Raw genomic sequence first — 22,822 nt, forward strand, 5'->3', positions numbered from 1 at the left:
GCTCGTTGTAGGACATGATAAGTAGCATAACCATTAAAATCAAAGCAGCCAACGCCATTTGCAAATGGAACGCGGGCCACTTTGCTTAATGCTCGGCCTGGCAACACGGTAAAAGCATCGGAGCCCCCTCAAAAAAGCCGCAGAAGAGCCAAAAACACAGCAGTCCACCGATGCCACGGCATGGACATGCATTCATTTTGAATGGTTTCGCGGAATGTCGACGGTGGTCGCAGTGGATCAGGTGGACATGAATGGAGATTGGTTGTCCCAAGGTGAAAGGAACTGGGGAAACCGAGAAAACCGTTGAAATCGACACACAGGCCGAAGGGTATCCGGAAAGTTGAGTGGAATGAGAGTGGCAATGGGTTAATGGGCTAATGGGTTAATAGGTGAATGTCGCAGCGGGGATATATAGCATGAATTATCCTATTTATGTGCAAGCACTCAATCCAGTCCAGTCCATTGTTTAACGGATTAAACGTGAATACCTGATTTTAATAGTTTACCACTTTATTTCATCATTTGTAGAGAATATAAAATAAGCATTGAAGAAATGAGAAGCTTACAGCGGATTAATCACGTAAATGTATTGCCTTTGTTTGGTAATTGTATTTAAAATCAATCAGCCTTTCGATAGATTGCCCCTGGCTGATTCGCTTTAATTTCATGCCTCAGCGCAACGCGATGGACATTGAAAAGCTGTCTAGAAGTTGAATTGAATTTCCGTCAAATTAATTTCGTATTTGTTAATATCTAAGCAACAACCTACACTGTTTTGGATTATTTTTGGTATGCTTGAGTTATTAAGATACGGATATTTTGCGATGTATTTAAATAGGACATCTTTGTGCAAGGATTGCTATTCCGCAATGGTTTGGTTTGGTTTATCGATAAAGACAGGTAGATAAGGCATAGGTGGCGAGTGCAATGGACAGCATTAGTGTCTAAGCAACAATTTGCACTGTTCTGGATTAATTTTGGTATTGATATGATGTGGATATTTTGCGATGTATTCAAATGGCACCCGAGCAGGCACCTTTTTGTGCAAGAAAAGCCATTCAATATTAATAAAGACGCATAGGTAAGCGAGGAATGAATAGCATTAATGGTCGTCCACTTGATGAATACATTTACTTTTGACCTTATCAAAGCTGGGCTCATTACAGCTGCATTGAAAGGACCCAGCAGCGCAGGTCCTGCTTTGAGTTGGGGCAATACGTTTAATAACCACAAGCATCTTGGTGATTATGATTATGCCACTGCTGTTTCCCTGACTTTTCCATCCATTCATACAGCCTCAACCACAGCACTCCATCACATTTTTTTGTTTTTTTTTTGCCAGGAAAACTAGCTGGTGGCTCGTTGCTCGTTGCTCGTTGCTCGCTGCTCATTGCTCATTGCTGATTCATTTTCTTTCATTTTGCCGTGCACGAGAAAATTTCGTTTCAATTTGTAAAACGTTCTTCTTTGTGAGGGCGACGTCGTCATCGTCGCAGTCGTTGTGGTTAAATTTCATATTTTTTAAGGGCAGTCGAAACTGTTGCCAACGCTCAACGGCATGACAGCTGTTGCCGGACTTTTCCAGCTTACCCCGTTCCGAGTTGCACCGCCATGAACAAATGAAAAGCAATTTACGCCGCTGAAGGTATGACAGGGGGAGGGGAGGCCAGAAGGGCGGTAAAAATGCTACCCGTGCGGAACAGGAGGGGCGGGGAAAATGGCGGGAAAATGGCGAGAGGCGATGGCCAAGTGAATCAAGGTACAGAAATCGCTCAAAAGCATTCAGCAACCGCCATTCATGCGAATGACCAACACCAGATGCCCCGCCGTCGCCGCGACCCCTGACCCTAGACCCCTGACCCCTTGCCCCGGAACGCTGGATGTTAACCCTTGCCTCTGGCTGTCCCTCATTTTCATTTTCATTTTCATTTTCCAACTGCCGCCGCTCCTGCTTTTCTGCTTCTGGTTCTGGTTCTGGTTCTGGTTCTGCTGTTGTTGTTTATAACATTCTAAGTTGCTTTAATGGACGGCGAAATCAACATTTTTGAATATTAAAATGAGGATTCTTTGAGCGACAGCGGCGGTCGAGGAAAAAGGGTTGCGGGTGGCATTGGGGGCGTGGCACTGTGGCTCTGTGGCTCAGCCATAAATAAGAACATTTTCTTAGCGATTTTCAGCCCGCAGAAAAACTTTGCCGCCACATTCGCTGAAGCGAGTACGTCTTCTTGGCTTTTTTAAGTGGGTGGTGCTGATGGTGGTGGTGGTGGTGGTGGTGGTGCGAAGGGCGAAGGGCGAAAAGGATGTGGCACGAAGGAAGGGTTCGCGGTTGTGCACCTTTTGTTGGCCTGCCCCGGAATTTATATTTTATTTCACATTTCGCCGCTGCCATTTTAATATACAATATTATGTCTTGCCCTGTTTGGCGTGAATTTCCTTTTCTTTCAGCAAAAGAGGGTTAAAGAAAAGACGGAAATGGCAGCAACAACAATAGCAGTGACACGTTTTCGAAATTTTTCACCCTGCAAATGTATGTAAATGAAAATAAGTTTTGTTCGGGCACAAGTAGATAATGTTGTTTGGAACAGTTGGACTTCGTCGCTATAAATCGAATGAGAAAAGTTAATTTCTCCTGCTTGGCAGCTCGCATTATTGGCGACTTATGTCTATCCCTAGTTGTTATTCATGGGTTGACCTGAAGGACACACAATTATTGATTTTATGGGACAAGAGGTTCCAGAGCCAGTAATCCCATGTGACCGACTTCCCATTTTTTGCTTGTTGCCATCGTACACCCAAGAAAATATCGTTATAAATGTTCCAAAAAGTGTATAAAATGTATATTTGCTTGTTTAAATAATAGTTTGTAACTTTTTGTTCTTATTTATTGAACTAATTGTATTGCTCAAGTTGTACTAAGAGAATAGTTTTAGGAACACTGAGGTCGCTGAAAACAATTTAGACTTTCTTTTGGCAAGTTAGTATGTAGCTCGACAATTACTTAAACTTTTTCAAAAATTAATATGATAAATATTTAAATATTAATAGTTAAATAATGGATTATGATTATTTTAAAACAGTATAACGTATTTTAATAAAAATAATTGGAACGAAATATGTTATTTGTTGTGCATTTGAATCCTAGCCTTACCCTGGTCGTTTTCTCTGAGTGTACCTTTCTTTTTGCTTGTCTGTGCTAAAGGCAAGCATCATCGTATCCCTATCAACTATGCTACTTATGCTGCTTGAACAGCTTTTCTAGATGTTCTCTGTCATATTTGCTGTAAAATGTTCGCTTATTCTGCTTGGTCATGCGGCAGTTAAAGCTGGGCCACCCCCCCACCCCCATTTTCCAGCTTTTCCCCATACCTTCGAGTGGCATTCTGCGAGAGTCCTGTCATCTTTTACGCATTCATTTGCGACGCCTTTTAGTTGGTCCAGCGCGTGTCCTGTTGCCGAGGCTTCGTATATCCCATTTCCACGGCACACTGCCGCAAAGATTGTGGAAAGGTCCTCACATATTTCGCATTTGGGCAACCAAAAACCCCTAAATATATAAGTACTTCAAATGAACATGTAAAATAAAACTAGCTGTGAAGGAGAATTAAATTAAATTATTTTAAATTAGATCCATACAACTTAAATACAATTTTAGCTTGACATAATCCATTTTTTTTACATTTTATGGCACCCGAACAGAGACTTCGAATAGCACTTTTTAGTTTAAATTATTCGTAAAACAAGAAAGAACTCTATTTAAATATAATGTAAAGTATCTGCGAACAAAAAAAAATATTATTTAAAACAACATATTCTTTTATTTTTTCTTTTTTTGTATATAAAATTGCCCCATTTTAAATTGAAACAGTTACCATGTTTTTTTAAAGATAATATATATATACACAAATAAAATGAGTTTTACACCAATGTGCTCCGTTGGTAACCGAATCTGGGGCAAGGGAATCCAACTCAAGAACTGGACAGCCACGCCCACACCCTTCGTGGCTTGTTACCGCCCCCATCCTCGGTCAACCTTCTTTTCCCCGCCGCCACCGCCACCGCCACCGCCTGCGTCTCATTTCATTTCGTTCCATTTTGTTTTAATAAATTAAAATGTCAACTTGATAAATGAAGGTTTCGTGGCGGCATTTTTGAAGTCGCATCCGCATCCCATGCTCGTTGGCAAAAGAAAAAAAGTTGACGCACACACACGCACCACACACACACACACACACACATACACCCACATTTTGGAGGACCGCTGGTCAGCAAGGAAAATTAAGATTGTCCCTTTTGTGCGGCAGTCCCAAGTCCATTGCGGCACTAAATTATGTTGTTGTTAGTTTCATCTGCGGTCCGAATGCGAAAGAGATGGGCATACATAGACCAGAAAGAGACGGGCCTACATGGCGCAGAAGGAGAGGGCGATATACAATGCCAGGGGGATTGCCCTGCGGTCGTCTAAGTGGTTATGAGTTAATTTTATTTATTTATTTACATTTTATTGTTATCATTTATTTCACTTTTTCTTCGCTTCCGGTAAGTGTGCATTGTTTATCCCCTCCCACGACAAAGCATATGTGGACTTTACAACAGACCCGGCCATTTTCAAGGAGCGTTATTGCCCCGGACCCTAAAGATGTCCGGCACAACCCAAATACCATAAATTTGTTCTAAAAAACGAAGGCCGAAACTGAAACCGAAAAGACATTTCCGCCTCTCATTAAATTTGTCTACGCATTCATTTGTCAGCAAGTCGTAAAAAAGGGACCCGACACGAATTTTATTTTCAGGCCTTGTCTCTTTTTTTTTTTATTGTTTCCCAGCGCCTCCATCCATTTGCCTTTGGTATCCGGACACCTGTTTCTATTTCTGTTTCTGTTTCTGTTTCTTCCTCAGTTTCATTTTCAGTTTCTTCAGTTTGCAGCTCGGGGCTTATCAGTCAGTCAATGCCAGGCATCAATTCATCCATCTGGGCCTCGTTGCCTCGTTGGCTCGTTGGCTCATTGCGGGTATCTAGCCGAGGAGAGGGCCAAGGACATCGTAATGTGGATTGATAGATACAAAGGGAATGACAAATTATAAGGAAAAATGCCGGAGACAACGGCAAAGCCATCTTGTGAGTGGAGGACATCGATTCCTAATCAGCGGCGAAGGCCTAACTTAAATGGGCTGAAGGCAGGCGATTAAAGCCAACTCAGCTGCAGACTTTTCAGACTTTTGGTCGTACCCATTTGAGGTCCTGCACACAAAAGCTGCAAAACATAAACAAAATGTGAGAAATCAGAAATGATATATTTGTGATTAAAATTCCATTTGAGTCCAGCCAACCGTTTTGTGCCCCACTTTGTTGATTGAAAGTTGCAGCATTTTCCGTATGCACGGCCCAATCAAGCGTAGCTTAAATTTAAAATCGGAGAAATAATTATTTCCTTTGTACGAATTTTGTGCTTTTTGTTGGCCAAACTTTTTGGATTTCTCGTTCGGGGACAATATCCGAGTATCGTTGGCAGGTGGTGGCTGTGACGTCTCGTTGTCCTGGCCGTTGTTCATTTTCCTTTGGCAGGACTTTGACTTTGGGCACAAAAGGAACTCCCCAAAGCGAAGCGCGGCGAAGGGGTGAAGGCAGTGGGAGAGGCTCAGACATTGACCCACCTGAATGACCCCTGCGAGCTGTCAGGAAACATTTGCCGCTTTGCCAAGTCTCCCATTGCTTCCGCTTCAGTGCCAAATGCTTGCATTAATTGTTAAAAAACGAGCACGAAAAGAAGACACAAACGATCGCTGGGGAATGTGGCGTTTTTCGTTTGTTTTTGTATATTTCGCCAGTGCAACAAATCAACAAGCTTGACTTTAAATAAAGGCACCGCCAATGCACTTGGATGAGCTCAGTGGAAGGAGTTGTTGCTGGAGTCAACTGGCAGTTTAGCCATCGCCCACCCAAGTTTCTGTATTAAATTAAAACGCTCAGCGCCAAACTTTCCTCGGCACACACACACAAACACACACACACACACACACAACCGTTCACACGCACATGACCACAGCCAACGTGGCGTATGCGCAATGTGCGAGGAAAAGGAAGTGGAAATGCAAGGGAAGGATACGAAACCAGACCAGGACCACCTTGGGAGGACAACTTTTGCACCTTTGCTGGCACTTTCAGCGTAAATCGTTTTCTGCCAGTGCCCACTCTTTACCCTTTGCTTTTGCACTGTGGGAAAATATTACACTGTAGCAAAAAACGTACATAGTTTGATGGAGTATTTACTGTTTGGCAGACTGTTTGCACACATTACTTGGCTACCACATTCATATTCGGTAGTAGCTGTTCAAATAATTTCAAATTTTAATTTAACTAAAGTTTACTGCCAACTGAATGCTTTCACCCAGCTCTTTTCTGCCAGTGTTGAGGTCCTTTTCGCATGGCAACTGTTATTAGCCGGAGCTCGAGAGCCAGGAGCTCGAGAGAATCAGAGGAAGGTGGGTGAGAAGGAGAAGGAGAAGGAGGGGGCTGAACAGGAGCAGCTGCTGCTCCTTTGGTGCTTGTGCGGCGTCTCTGAAGTGCAACTGCAACTGCAGCCTACATCGAGGCGCAGAAGAGCCGAAGTCCCAAAACAAAACTTTTTCTTGCCACGCGGTTAGTTGATGTTGGAAAAAAAAAGGGGGCTGGGAAAGCCGGCAAGCTCAAGTGCTGGAGCAAGTCCTAGCCGAAAAACTCGAAAGGGAACACCAAAGGAAAAGCGAAGGAGAAAGACAACAAATAGCTGGAAGATTGTCTGCGTTATATGTGAACCCTGTCGGTGGGTGGGTGCCAAAATGGGAAATCAAAGGGGAGCCGAGCAGCTGAATCATTTCCCATTTATTTATTTCTCTTTAAATTGTTCGATTAACGGCGAAGTTCGGCTACGGAAATCGACGATAATGGATCGATTGTGCATGACAGCAAACAAGATAGATACATATGAATTTTAAATTGCTGTGGAATTCATTAATATTCTACGTTCTACGTCGTTTTATGTAGGTCATCCACTATATTAAGAATTCATTTTCTTGTACATATAACGTTTAAATCTTACTATTTTCTTATGTGTGACGGTGGAATCTAATTTATATTCACACCAGTTTGTTGCAAAAGAAACACATTAAAGAAATCAAATCTTGAAATTATTTTACCTCAAGTCAAAGAATGTTAAGGTAGATTTTTCGCTTCAAAAATTAATTAAATCTTATAAAAAGGTTTCTAAAAACAAAATGTGTTCTCAGATAATTTGTTACCGGATAATTGTCATTAAATTTTCAACTAAATTTTGTTTGGTCCAATTTTGCTTTGCTTGTATAAAGTATACAGTATTAAATGAATAATTCATGTGTGGACGGGCATCTTTCATTTCGGCCAAATGTAAAAATAAACACACACACATACACAACGACATGAAAGGCCAACAAAATATCAATTTTATGAAAATCAAACACACAAAAATAACGCAATTAGCGGCTTGTATGGGGCAATCATAAATTGTTCCCGCCATGTGTGCGAGTGGCTGTTTGTTGTGTGTGTGTGTGTGTGTGTGTGTGTGTGTGTGCGTGAGTGTGTGTGTGTGCGGGCTGCTATATGAGTTTTTCGTTTTAATTTCCTCTTGTTAATGGGAAAAGCTCACTCACATAATAAATATGAATTTGATACGAAAAACGCAATTAAAATGTATGAAAAAGCGTCAGAGAAAAGCCAAGACCAAGAACGAACGCACCCACACAGGGACACAAAGAAAAGTGTATTCGTATGTGTGTGTGGGTACGAAAGCCATTCATGCAAAACATCAAAAGCTTGCGCTCTTCGCGCATTTGCAATTTTTCATAGCATACTTCTCCGGGCTCGCCGGGCCTAAGAAAGTTGCAAGAATTTTTCAATCGAAATACAAATGAAATTATACCTACGCGTGTGTGGGGATGGATGGTCTTCTGGCTTGTTGGGATGTTGGCCTGCCGAGAGTGCCGCTTTAAGTGAGTTTTCGTTCATTAGCAGCGACCCAGTGGGGCGGACCAAGCCAAACAAGTGACAGCAGCAGAACAAGCCTCCATATATAGACTTGCGAAATGGGGACGGAAGAATGGAGGAGTGGCAGGAAGCCGGGGAAATGCCAAGAAAAATAAAGCGAAATTGTTGCCACTTCAAAAGCAATGCAAAAACCGCCGCCGGTGGGTCGAACAAAAATAAGAAAAACGCACCACCCACAGACACAAAAAAATACCAGTAGGGATATCGCCACACAGGACCAAAGCCGGAAAGTCCCTTCAATTACAATTATCCAGAGCATTCAGGTGTTACTTGACCCACCTTTTTTTTGGTAACAATTGAATAGGCATTCTATACTGTAAGATTACTTATTTGTAGAAACACTTCGACATTGAATTTATTGCAATATTTTTCTTTGCAGATGATTTATTAGCTCAAACCAAAGAATTAAACAATAAATATAAATGTAAGCAATGTACTTTTCCAGCCGAATTTTGCTCCTATGGAATTTGTGTACTTAAAAAAATATTGCTCGAAAAATCTCAGTACCCACAGCCAGGGTATTGAAAAAGTATTGAAATGTGTGTAGTTGTTGGCAAAACCTGTGCTTGACTTTGACTTTAATTCAACGCTTTGGAAATTTCCTGGCGAAATGTGACAGGCCCTCCAGCAACCTTTTTTTTCCACCTTTCTCCACTTCCGGTCTGTCTGTCCATCGCCTGGCTGTGTGCATAAACATTTGACGACGAAGCAACAGCCTAGGAAGGTCGGCATTTCTTTCACCCAGTTTTGTGCCCCAAATTCCGCTTTTTTCGCATTTTCCTCCTTTTAACGCCTCTTTTTCCCCAATCTTGATGTCTGTGACCTTTGCACATGCGATTTCCTTATTTTTGCCATTATGTGATCTGCTGGTGGGGGAAACAGAAGTCGTCGCTGGTTGACAAGTTGAGCTCAGCGCCTCCTTGGCTTCCCCCTTTGCCCCCTTGGCCGCCCCCTTTTACCACGCCCCCAAAAAAATCACCCTCCCCTGCGCTCACGACAGGAAGGCATCGAAGAAAGCCACTTCCGACTTTTCGCAACCGCTCTCCTTTTCGCTTCTTCGGTGGATTGTGCCCAAAGTGCAAACGGAAATGGGAGGGGCTAAAAGGGGGAGGTTGGTTGGGGGCTACCCGCCATGCAACATTAAAGGCCCAACCGCATTGTTAAGCTCTGTTGTTGCTACCATTTTTATTAGCCACAATCAATCCGCTTAAGCAGAACGGCAAAGAATGATAAAAAGGGGGAAAAAACGCAAAATAACTTTTTTAAATAAAAAAGTAGAAAGAATAAGGAACAAAAAAATAATGGAAGGAGGGGGAATGCAAGAATGTAAGCAGACAGAACAACAAGTGAGGAAAAAAAATAAAAACTAGCAAGAAATAAAATAAACGAGAAGGAACATTATAGTCGGCTATGAGATGCCCCTTACTAAGCTCTTTAAGCGCTAGATAAATTATTGCATATGTCTTAATTCCTAAATGGAGAAAGCACAATTTATATAAAATTTGTACTTAAAAATTAATAAGAAGGTAGATAAAAACACCGCTGAAAAAAATTACAGATTTTTGGAGACCACTTTGCCATCCAAATCATTAATTTATAAATCTGGAAGAAACCCTTGAATATTAGTATTAAACACATATCCATTGTTTGTTACATTTTTTAAATACATTATTTCAAACCAGTTGTTCATTTAAGAGGAATATTTCAATTTAAATTATAACAACAAGAAATTAAATACTTATTGTTAACTTAAATATGACTCATAAATCAGGACTACACATATTTTAAATAGTCGGAAACGTGTTTTCTTTTTACCTGTTACATACTTTTCAACGAACCCAATTCACCATTTTACTCCATGAGTAAGGGGTATAAATATAAGAAAAATAACAAAAGCGAGAGTAAGAACGGACAAAAATAGGATAAAGAAAGTTTAAAAGGGCACCCATATTGAAGGGCTGATGTCTGCTTTCAGCGATTCCTGTTGATTACAATGTCGCCTCACAAAACGGAACCCATCTTTTTTTCGCTTCCTCCTTACAAAATCACAACAATGGACCAACGGAAACTCGAAGGGAAAATGAATGGAAAACGTTGTACAAATGGTGGAAATCTGATGCAAAATTATAGCGGTGTAAGTTGGTAATCAGTAATCCGTAATCAGTAATCAGTAACCAATGAGCTTCAGCGAAAAGGTTCAGCAAAAATGATGATGTTCGACCTCAAAGCCTTCGAATTTTTCGCAGATCAAAAAACACTTAATAGCTTTTTGACTTTTTACATGGATTTATTGTTGTTGTTGTCATACAGGTTCTTTTTTTTTAATTTTGGTATACTGAACAAAACGATCAGTGCTTGAAATATGTAGGGGCTTTAGTGTTTGGAGACTTAACAGAAAGTTGACTGGATGCAACTCCACCTGAACTTCGTGCCCGATTTCTCTACGCACAATTTGGCAGCACTTTCTGCCCGTTGGACCCTTAACTTGGCCCTAACCGGATTGCAAATCCAGTGAGCTGCCCATCGACGCACCTCTCCCAGAAGCCCTGGCCATCAATTCAACACTTTGCCCACGAACTCATCCTGTCGCCCATTGAAATTGTTGCGGGTGGAGCGGCGATGCCGCATTGAACACCAAATGGCCATTATGTGCTGAGCAGGGCCACTTGATTTGTGGGTTCTGCTTCGGTTCCAGCTCTTGTTCCTGTTCCTGTTTCTGTTTCTGTTCCTGTTTCTGTTCCTGGAAAAACGTGATCCGTGATTTACATGTGTTTAACCTTCACCCACCCACCGTTTTGCCCAAGAGTTCCGGAATGGTAGCCCAACTTTTGCCTGGGAAAGCGATTTATTTTCAATGACTGTAAGACAAGGTGTGAGCGATTTGCGAGGGCACAATTAGCTCCGTTTCTATTCACCAAGATTGCTGTCGGGATTTATGTGGGAATTTGGGCGAAAACGATATATGCTAAGAGTGTTTTCCTCGAACTATTGCAAAAAATATAAGCCCAAAATATACCTCTTACTCGTAGAGCGATATGATATAGTGAATTTGTACAAATAGCTGGGAAGTTGAAATAAATAAAAATACATAATTTATATATCTGAATTTTATATAAGGTTTTTTTTCACTGTCCCAACCCCCTTTCATTTGGAGCATTTATGTTTGCTGTTTGCATGCATTTAGCTTCGTTAGTCTGAGCGGCTTTTCCCCCGCATTTCCAGCTGCCATTTGCAATTTTCCGTTCGCCATTCGCTGGCTGACAGACTCTTCCTTTTCGCCGCCTTGTATCAGTGCTTCTGTGTGCGAGAGTTTAATTGTCGCAGTGCGACCCACCCAACTGACAGCCCGTTCCGAGAGCTCCCCCATCGCAACCTCATTTTTGGCCATTTTTCAAAGGGGTGTGCGCGCAACGTAAATCGCCAAAAATTGTCCCAACAACAGCGTTGTGTCGTCGACTTTCAATGAAATTTCGTGTAGCATTTTTGTGCCGCTGCAAAAGAAGATCATTGGAGTTGTTGTTGTCCACACAGGATGACGCTCTTCAATACCCTGTAGCCAGTTGGGCATTTGCCTCTGAGCAGGGTATTATCTGGCCGGGTGCCGGAATTCCCGGAATGCAGCTATAACCTCGAGTCACAGGACGGGTATTAAAAGTTGCCCAACAAGTTTGGCATGGCGAAAAGGATCAGGACAAATGTTTTCCGCCGCTTCGCTGATAAAAACAGCATGCATGCATGCACACAGAAAACAATTCAATTTGTTCAGTTAGGAAACTACGTTCTAGGTGGAATTAGTTTAATTAATTGTTTATAATTTTTGGTCTACAGGTTGAAGCTACAGAAAGCACTAGGCTTTGAAATAATTCATAAATGAGTCTAAAAGTGAAGTCCTGAATTCCATTCGAAAGTCTACGTTTCATATTTCAATTCTGTACTTTAAGAATTCTTTATAAATCATTTCACCAATAATTCTTAAAAATAGTTCTCAACTGCTTAAAAGCTAAGCAATATTTTAGTTTATACTTTTATTGTAGAACATTCTAATGGTTCCCCTTATTAAGTGTTAATAAATTGTGAATCGATTGCAATAATGAACTTGAGTGTGCTGAAACTTTACAAAACTTTTTCCTAGTGTACCTGTTCATATGTGTGTTTTGGCATCTCGAGAAAATATGGCGCAATAAAGTTTTGCGCTCTTGCGACATGAGCGCATATTTGAAGGCTCCTGTTGAGTTTCTGTGTGCCTTACGCATATGCAGATTCATTGGGTGTGTGGGCTGGGCTGTGGAGAAAGTGGCTTCGAAAGAGGTTGAGTGCAAAGGAAATGCCCCACAGCAAGATTCTATCGCTGTCAAAATTTGTAATTTAAAAATGGGCCTGGGGCTTTTTTCAGTCAGCAGCTAGCGCAGAATTTTAAAAGGTGAGCGGTGCGCTTAACACGTTCTTAAAGTGAAAGCTTTTATCTTTCAATAAAATGTAGGGGCTTAAAAGTTGAAACTTGAAGGTGTGAATTATTTATTTATAATGTATCAGGGAACTCCAAATACTACCAAATAAAGTCATGGATTGTTATACCTTCCGTTTTTCAGACAATTGATTATTTTTATCAAAATATAAACATACATTTCTATCTTATTTTCGAAAAACCGTAATTTATTCAAAAGTCTACCTACGCATCAACCAGAATAGATAAATATTTCACCAAAAAAAAAAGAAATAAATATTTTGTTGTAGCAAACGTTTAAGATTTGAATTCAACTTGGTCCCCAAAATCAAATAAACCCTTTAGTAATGCATTCGTTGCGCTCGACTGATTCAATTTGCTTTTCAATTTGTTGATTTCCGCAATGTTTTTTAGTTTTCTTTGGCTTTTGCTCGCCTTGGCGCCGTTTTCAATCAGGACGGGCTTGTCAGTGTTGATTTTGGCCAACGCCACACCCCATCCTCACACAGATACGCACTCACACACTCACATTCCCGCCGGCCAGCCTATACACATGCATTGGTGTGTGCTCATCGGCCAAACAAAAGGCGACATCGATGGCTAATTTGTAGCAACCGAGCAAAATCAACAATGGCGAACAACAAAGGCCTCAACAGGTGACTGTGCTGGGCACAAGCTCCCTATAAATGAATTTCCAATTGGCCACTCGGGGAAGAACAATTCTCCACATGCAGCTCAAAATTGCTATAATACACTGGAAAATATGTTGTCTAATTTAAGCAATATGATTATTATAATAACGCAATATTTAAATCTATAAAACTCAGCAAAAAAGGTGCAGGCTTGAAAATGTTAGAACACTGATAAAAAGATTGGAACAGTACGCATAAATATATAGTAATATTTATAACAGTAATTATGTAGAAGGAATATCAATTTGCCTGATTAATATTAAAATAAATAAAATTATGAAGAAAATTTAGGATCTATAATGGGAACCATTTCTTTTAAATGCATTATATTTAAGTTTAGTAGGGTTTAAACAAGAAATACATACTGAAATATGAAAAAATATAATATTTCCTTTTTTTAAATAAATAAAGGCCGCAATTGATACAAATCAAGAAGAAAAATATATATATATATTTTAAAATAATGTAGAGACTTATTTAAGCTCATGTGTATACTTTGTTTTCATTTCGAACGCTTTAAATTAATTATTATTATTTTAAAACCCATTTCTTAATGGTGCATATCATTTAATAGCTTAGATGCCATTCTCTAGAATTGCATCCATTTTGCATCACATTTCAAATAAAATAAATGTAATGGGCGTTTAAGTAAACGTGTTCATATCTATTTCAAAGGCATTCCCTTTTAAAAATGAAAAGAACGCTTGTTTACTATCTTTTTAGATGCCAGCCACCACGTGCGTTAAGTTTGCTATTAATGGAGTTTGTTCAAACAAGTATTTTGCAGTCACAGAGACTGTAAGAGGGAACAAAGTCAAAGCCAATCACCATTTTGCTTCAAATGTATAGAGTTTATTTTGCATATTAACTAAAATTTGAGATTATTTAATTTTTTTTAATATAAAATATGTATCCTCTTGATCGAGCGTAGCAGGAATAATTCTTTCGTATTAACAATAGCTTATTTCCGTCTAATTCCTTAGCCACTTGAGGCGCAGCGTCAGCCGCTTGACATGATAACAAAGCTCGAGTGCGCCGGGATTACCTCGTTTTCTTTTGTTTTTCGCCAACCGAAACCCCACTATTCCGCATCTCCGCATTTTCCTCATTTTCCGCACTTTCCTCATTTTTCGCAGTTTCCGCATTCCGAAGGCAGCTGGCATTAGAGCACAGCTAATAAAAGCTACAAATAATCGTGCATTTATTACGCTTATTCCGTGCACCGAAACACACACATGCTGCCGTTATTTATTTAATGCGCACAATTTTGGTCTGTGGCACTCAGCAAAAACTAGAGGCTTTTCTTAATATTGTACTGTTTCGAAAAAAATTTGCAAACAAACAATCAAATGCCGCTAAAAAGGGCCTAAAAACAAATATAAAAAAAGATTAGTTTAATTTAATTAATATATGTGTATAATACTCTAATGCTTTAATATATGAAACTTATTTGGATGAATTTCTATGAGTTCTAGAGATGCCACCACTGTATAATTTATTTATTTCCTGACTTACAATTTATCCTCAACTAAATTGATTGAATTTATAATATCATTTTTTTGACAGTGTAAGTGCCCCATTTTTTTGGGCTGTTGGTTTTTCCTCTTTGGCTTCTCTCTGAATTTGATCATTATTATTGTTATTATTACGCGTCGGCCTAATTCGCACAGATTCCGCAGCTCAACGGGTGGCTCCTCAGGATGCCCCATTTCCACCTGCAATCCCGATGCCATTGCCCATTGTCCATAGCACAATCCAATTCCGATTCCTATTCCGATTCCTATTCCGATACCAGCCCCGATTTCCCTTCCGGCTTTGGGTCCATGGGCAGAGGGCCCCGCGTATTTCGCCTGCGGTTTGCCCTCTAATAAGCTAAGAGGCAGCCTAATGCCCTTAAGTCGATAATTAGGGGCATTGTTTTGGCCGGCCCATGAAGGATTGGCCGGCCAATGTTATTGCAATGGGACTGAAACGCAGGCGTTTGAATGACTTTTAAAGGCTGAATGGAAATAGTTCTGGAATTTCATGCATTGCACACGGGAGTAGAATATTAAAATGGAATAAAAATAACTAAAAATGAGATTGTTTTTACATTTTTAGATCAAACATAGATTAATAAAAGCAGTTGGACGAGAGGGTGCTCACACAATTTTTAGACCGGAACCAAATTGTATTAACAATTTAGTCCAAATAAACAAGATTGCCTTAAATCATGGGCTCGAATTTCAAGATCTTAACTCGGTGTTACAATTTTTATTTTTATTTTATTATTAAATACACGAAACTTAAGAAAAGATTAACAAATTCAATATATTATTGACGACTTTCGTTTTAATTCTACGAAATATTTAAAATTAAAAGGTTAATTTAATTGTTAAATAACAAGAGAATTATGCCCTACCGCAGAATCATTTGCCTATTTTATCGGAACACATTTTCTAAGGAAAAAGTTCTGATTTAACCAAATACAATAGATCTTTGTATTTTAATTATGTTATTTAATTGAATTCAAATTATAAAAACTATTTTGGCACAAAAAAATTCTGTTTAACTGCTAACCTAGCACTTATGCACTTACAAATGAGTTAAGGCTTAAATGCCGAACCAAAATACTACTGATTTAAAGTAAATAGAAAAGTAATTAAATGTCTAACAAAAGCCAAAACAAATAAATTACAAATAACCCCCGTGAAAAAAAGCGCAGATACTTATTGACTTTTATCTATAAGCTATTAATGATTATTTTGCGATTCGAGCAACGAGAATTAATGGTCTTGCCACAAACAAATATTAAATATTCAATGATTTTTGGCCTTGTGAATTATTAAAATTAAATGCTACTCCACAAATCCAACAACTGGACCGCCCATTATTTTGATGAATTGATGCTTTTTTATTTATATTCTCCCAAAAAATTGACAAACAAGAATCCGCCGAAGCTGCAGTTTCTTAAATTGGTCATCTTAATCAAAGCTCTTCAGTTTCAGTCAATTTAAATTTGATTAATATTTTGTATTATTCGTCCCTAACATCTGCTCTTTCTCTCTATCTTGCAGCTCGGTGGATGCCACGTGGCGAGGTTAAAGGTGAGTTGAAGACATTTTAAATATGCTGCAACCATCTAGGGAATTGCCCGACGGCTGAGATACAGATACAGATACAGATACAGATACAGGTACAGATACAGATACAGATACAGATACAGATACAGATACAGATACATATACAGATACAAATGCCGGGCCAAGATACTCATCCGAGACAGCTGTCTTGGCATTTTAAGTGACTGGACTCCACCTCCCAATCGTTTCTTGGCCCATCCTTTGGCCCGCCTTGCGATAACATAAGCAATCGACCCAAAAACTTGGTCAATTGGCAATAAAATCAAAAGCGAAAAAAGTTCAAGAGCAACGACAGCCCCTGTGGAAAATCTTGGGAGTGGGGCGATGGGGGGGAGGGGGAAGGGAAAAAAAAACTGCGGGCGAGGGCTGGAAAAGTTACCCGACAAAGTCCAAGCGTGACTGGCATCGGAAAACCGAGGCGGTCGCCGTTCGAAAGTCCAAGTTGGTTTATAAAACGCTTTGTACGCTCAAACAGACACAGTAATTGGCGATACACCATGGCCAACATACACACACACACACACACACACACACACACACACACACCCACACCACCACTCACACACACGCCCTGTCCGGTCTTGTGATATACCCCTACTTTGTTTTACGTGGCGGCCAGCGGTAGGCTACAAAAAATCAAGACATACTTAACAAATGACCGACAGTTGGGTGCTCTTTCGTAAAAGAAAATAATATTGTTTTTTTTTAGAATATATAGGGTTCCTTTTTGGGGAGAGACACACAAAATATTTAAAGATTTTAAGGAAAAGTACTTATTTTGTTCCAAAAAGAACTGGGCCTATTCCAATTCCAAGGGAGTGAGTACATCGAAAGCTGAATACATGGCAATTTTGTAAAGAAGTTCAATATATAAGAGCTTTTCTGATGCACACTTTTATCGTTACTTAAGCAAAAACAATTATATTGAATTATATTATATTATAAAAAACTAAAGATTTAAAGTTTAACTGCCTAAAGTCCATTTCTGAGATGAAGTTACCTTTGTTTAGCATTCCATTTAGCCAGTAACTGCCTTTGGAGTAATAAGTATACAAAACTGAAAGTTTAAATAAAAAATTGCTCAGAATTGTATATTTCAACCTAAATAGTTAAGCGAGACTGATTGATTAAACTTTGGTTGTGTTCGTTGATATATTTGAACTTTGAGCGTAAACAATTGTTTCATACAAAAGAAATACTCTAAGACTCTAGAAATAGCTTTAAAATTATAATTTGAAATAAGAGTGTTAGCTACAGTGGTCAATGGATATATTTTCTTAAGGTAAAACAATTATTTGATTATTAAATTGACTACAGTAATTTTACAATCATGTTATTTAAATCTAAATTCATAGCTATCCTTAAAAAAATGTTAAATTTTCAAGGAATAAAAATTTATATTAAGCCCTTTATTGTTTTTAATATTTTTTTAATAACATCAAACATTAAATTCAAAAGAAATCGTATATGTTCACTTAGAGCTAGCGTGAACTGCATTTCCATGGACCCAGCTGCCTGCAGGGTATTGGGAAAACTTTGGCGGCGACGAGGACGCGCCTTTCATAAACTTTGAGTGTTTCTGTTGCTGGCATGCACTTACTACATTCCGCTCTTCTTTTTCCAATTTTCCCCCGAATTTTTTGGCCTCATTCGCATTTATTTGTACTACGCTCAGCTTTGTCTGTCCCTCTGCTTCTGCTTCTGCTTTGGCTTGTGCTTGTGCTTGTCGAGCGCTTTCTTCTACTCCGCTCGTGTTCTTATTTATTTTTTTATTGAGTGGCCATCTTCCGTCTGTGTGCTGGCATTTTAGTGAAAAATTATTATTATAAAATCCACCAACGAAATTATGAGGGAAATTTCCGTTCTTTTGGCTACTGCTGCTGTGCGGAAATTTATTTCGTATTCGCTGGCCAAACACTATGTAGTCTATAGTTATATATAGTTCATAAATGTAGCAAGTTGGGATTGCATTTCAATGCAATAAGCAAGTTTATTCCTTTGCCGTCCCAGTGAAGGAAGAATGGGCAGAAAGGAAAAAAGTGGAGTAGACTGAAGCGAGTGCATACTTGAAATTCGGCTTCGTTAGCAGCTGGCCAGATCCTTTGCTTTGAGCTCGAATATCTGGCTTGAGTTCGGTTCTCGGGCCCCAAATTGCATTTGCCGGTCATAATTCGATGCCAGCCTGCCAAAGTGCCGATTCCCTTAATTTTACACATCCCCCGAACTCTTTCGAGCAGCTATATAGTAGACATCCAAGCCGATGGGCGATGGATTTTATGGAATTTCAACTGGACTTTCGTATGGCCCAGAGGCAAGAAGCCAGCAAGCCACCACCTGTTGTTTTACATTCAGCTTCACAGAGCACAAGTTGAAACCACTAAATTTCGAAATCCAATGTGCAATATTTTCAGAGTAAATTCCAGAATCAAAAAATTCTGTTTATTTGCTCATCGTTTGACCAAAGACGGATAAACTGGATTTCAAAAATATCCCATGGCGTTTGGTAAGCAAAAATAATATAGACACATGCTTTTAAAGTATCCTCAATTTAAATTAAGTTTTTAGTATAACCTAAGCATTACCAATTAAACATCTGTATATGTGGGTGCCACAGAAGTCACTAGGATTTTGAAACTAATTAAAACAAGAAAGGAAGCAAACTTCGGGAAGCCGAAGTTCATGTACCCTTGCAGCTATTGCAAAAATTAAATATTCTTGAAGACATTAAAGTTATGATTTACTTCCGTGTATGTTTAAAAGCAATGAAGCTATGAGGATTTGCAGCTTAATTATTTGAGTTCCTATGGCAGCTATATGATACCGTTTTCCGATTTTAATAAAATTAAAAGCGTAATTCTGAACTGTCAAATAATTAAATAATCTCTGTGAATTCGTCATTAAATTCCCAATCGAATGGCGTTCCCAGTTAAATTTTTTTCATATTTTCAAATTTTCGAAAAAATTGATGACCCCCACCCTTATCAAAAATGCAAAAATTGGTCAAAATATTAATTTTTTCAAAAAATTGATTTTTAAAAATCGGTTTTTGCATCACTACATAATTTATTTATCTAAACCGAATGTGGATGGGTAGTATAGGTCGCCAGCTTTACAAAACAGTCACTCTTATGGGTTTACGTCTAATTTTGGCCAAGTTACAACGAAAGGACTCTTTCAGATTTTGTTTTTTGACAACTCTCCAAAGACCCAAAAAAAAAAACTTACAAAATCAGATTTTCTACCAAATCGCTGAGAAAGTAATGGCCAAAAGATGGAATGTCATACCTCTGTGAATTCGTCATTAAATTCCCAATCGAATGGCGTTTCCCGTTAAATTTTTTTCATATTTTCAAATTTTCGATAAAATTGATGACCCCCACCCTTATCAAAAATGCAAAAATTGGTCAAAATATTAAGTTTTTTAAGAAATTGATTTTTAAAAATCGGTTTTTGCATCACTACATAATTTATTTATCTAAACCGAATGTGGATGGGTAGTATAGGTCGCCAGCTTTAAAAAACAGTCACTCTTATGGGTTTACGTCAAATTTTGGCCAAGTAACAACAAGAGGACGTTTTAGGAATCTGTTTTTTTGACAAGTCTCCAAAACCCCAAAAAAAAAACTTTAAAAATCAGATTTTCTACCAAAACTCTGAGAAGTAATGGCCAAAAGGTGGAATGTCATACCTTTGTAAATTCGTCATTAAATTCCCAATCGAATGGCGTTCCCAGTTAAATTTTTTTCATATTTTCAAATTTTTGAAAATTTTTATCAAAAAATGAAAAAATTGGTCAAAATATTAATTTTTTTAAGAAATTGATTTTTAAAAATCGGTTTTTGCATCAAAATGAAATTTATTTATCTAAATCGAATGTGGATGGGTAGTATAGGTCGCAAGCTTTACAAAACAGTCACTCCTATGGCTATACGTCAAATTCTAGCCAAGTAACAACAAAACGACTTCTTAGGAATTTGTTTTTTTGACAAGTCTCCAAAACCCCAAAAAAAAACTTACAAAATCAGATTTTCTACCAAATCGCTGAGAAGTAATGGCCAAAAGATGGAATGTCATACCTCTGTGAATTCGTCATTAAATTCCCAATCGAATGGCGTTTCCCGTTAAATTTTTTTCATATTTTCAAATTTTCGATAAAATGATGACCCCCACCCTTATCAAAAATGCAAAAATTGGTCAAAATATTAATTTTTTCAAAAAATTGATTTTTAAAAATCGGTTTTTGCATCACTACATAATTTATTTATCTAAACCGAATGTGGATGGGTAGTATAGGTCGCCAGCTTTAAAAAACAGTCACTCTTATTGGTTTACGTCAAATTTTGGCCAAGTAACAACAAAAGGACTTTTTAGGAATCTGTTTTTTTGACAAGTCTCCAAAACCCCAAAAAAAAACTTTAAAAGTCAGATTTTCTACCAAAGGATGGAATGTCATACCTCTGTGAATTCGTCATTAAATTCCCAATCGAATGGCGTTCCCAGTTAAATTTTTTTCATATTTTCAAATTTTCGAAAAAATTTATGACCCCCACCCTTATCAAAAATGCAAAAATTGGTCAAAATATTAATTTTTTTAAGAAATTGATTTTTAAAAATCGGTTTTTGCATCAAAATGAAATTTATTTATCTAAATCGAATGTGGATGGGTAGTATAGGTCGCAAGCTTTACAAAACAGTCACTCCTATGGCTATACGTCATATTCTAGCCAAGTAACAACAAAAGGACTTCTTAGGAATTTGTTTTTTTGACAAGTCTCCAAAACCCAAAAAAAAAACTTTAAAAATCAGATTTTCTACCAAAACTCTGAGAAGTAATGGCCAAAAGGTGGAATGTCATACCTCTGTAAATTCGTCATTAAATTCCCAATCGAATAGCGTTCCCAGTTAAATTTTTTTCATATTTTCAAATTTTCGAAAAAATTGATGACCCCCACCCTTATCAAAAATGCAAAAATTGGTCAAAATATTAATTTTTTTAAGAAATTGATTTTTAAAAATCGGTTTTTGCATCAAAATGAAATTTATTTATCTAAATCGAATGTGGATGGGTAGTATAGGTCGCAAGCTTTACAAAACAGTCACTCCTATGGCTATACGTCAAATTCTAGCCAAGTAACAACAAAAGGACTTCTAAGGAATTTGTTTTTTTGACAAGTCTCCAAAACCCAAAAAAAAAACTTTAAAAATCAGATTTTCTACCAAAACTCTGAGAAGTAATGGCCAAAAGGTGGAATGTCATACCTCTGTAAATTCGTCATTTAATTCCCAATCGAATGGCGTTCCCAGTTAAATTTTTTTCATATTTTCAAATTTTCGAAAAAAATTGATGACCCCCACCCTTATCAAAAATGCAAAAATTGGTCAAAATATTAATTTTTTCAAAAAATTTATTTTTAAAAATCGGTTTTTGCATCACTACATAATTTATTTATCTAAACCGAATGTGGATGGGTAGTATAGGTCGCCAGCTTTACAAAACAGTCACTCTTATGGGTTTACGTCTAATTTTGGCCAAGTTACAACGAAAGGACTCTTTCGGATTTTGTTTTTTGACAACTCTCCAAAGACCCAAAAAAAAAACTTACAAAATCAGATTTTCTACCAAATCGCTGAGAAGTATTGGCCAAAAGATGGAATGTCATACCTTTGTAAATTCGTCATTAAATTCCCAATCGAATGGCGTTTCCCGTTAAATTTTTTTCATATTTTCAAATTTTCGATAAAATTGATGACCCCCACCCTTATCAAAAATGCAAAAATTGGTCAAAATATTAATTTTTTCAAAAAATTGATTTTTAAAAATCGGTTTTTGCATCACTACATAATTTATTTATCTAAACCGAATGTGGATGGGTAGTATAGGTCGCCAGCTTTACAAAACAGTCACTCTTATGGGTTTACGTCAAATTTTGGCCAAGTAACAACAAAAGGACTTTTTAGGAATCTGGAAAAATGCAAAAATTGGTCAAAATATTAATATTTTCAAAAAATTGATTTTTAAAAATCGGTTTTTGCATCAAAATGAAATTTATTTATCTAAATCGAATGTGGATGGGTAGTATAGGTCGCAAGCTTTACAAAACAGTCACTCCTATGGCTATACGTCAAATTCTAGCCAAGTAACAACAAAAGGACTTTTTAGGAATCTGTTTTTTTGACAAGTCTCCAAAACCCCAAAAAAAAACTTTAAAAATCAGATTTTCTACCAAAACTCTGAGAAGTAATGGCCAAAAGGTGGAATGTCATACCTTTGTAAATTCGTCATTAAATTCCCAATCGAATGGCGTTTCCCGTTAAATTTTTTTCATATTTTCAAATTTTCGATAAAATTGATGACCCCCACCCTTATCAAAAATGCAAAAATTGGTCAAAATATTAATTTTTTAAAAAAATTGATTTTTAAAAATCGGTTTTTGCATCAAAATGAAATTTATTTATCTAAATCGAATGTGGATGGGTAGTATAGGTCGCAAGCTTTACAAAACAGTCA

General features: G+C 38.0%; 1 long non-coding RNA gene across 1 annotated transcript in view; it reads left to right on the top strand.

Moving 5' to 3' along the window:
- The window catches only part of LOC128265682 (uncharacterized), a 116,902-nt gene extending 100,622 nt beyond the window's left edge, over positions 1-16,280 (top strand). Inside the window, exon 5 of the long non-coding RNA XR_008268903.1 lies at positions 16,249-16,280. This is a non-coding gene — a long non-coding RNA (uncharacterized LOC128265682). The remainder of the gene's footprint in view (positions 1-16,248) is intronic.
- Positions 16,281-22,822: the final 6,542 nt, after the last annotated feature.

The sequence above is a fragment of the Drosophila gunungcola genome, unplaced genomic scaffold (assembly GCF_025200985.1).
Source record: "Drosophila gunungcola strain Sukarami unplaced genomic scaffold, Dgunungcola_SK_2 000146F, whole genome shotgun sequence".
In the NCBI taxonomy this organism is placed as follows: domain Eukaryota; kingdom Metazoa; phylum Arthropoda; class Insecta; order Diptera; family Drosophilidae; genus Drosophila; species Drosophila gunungcola.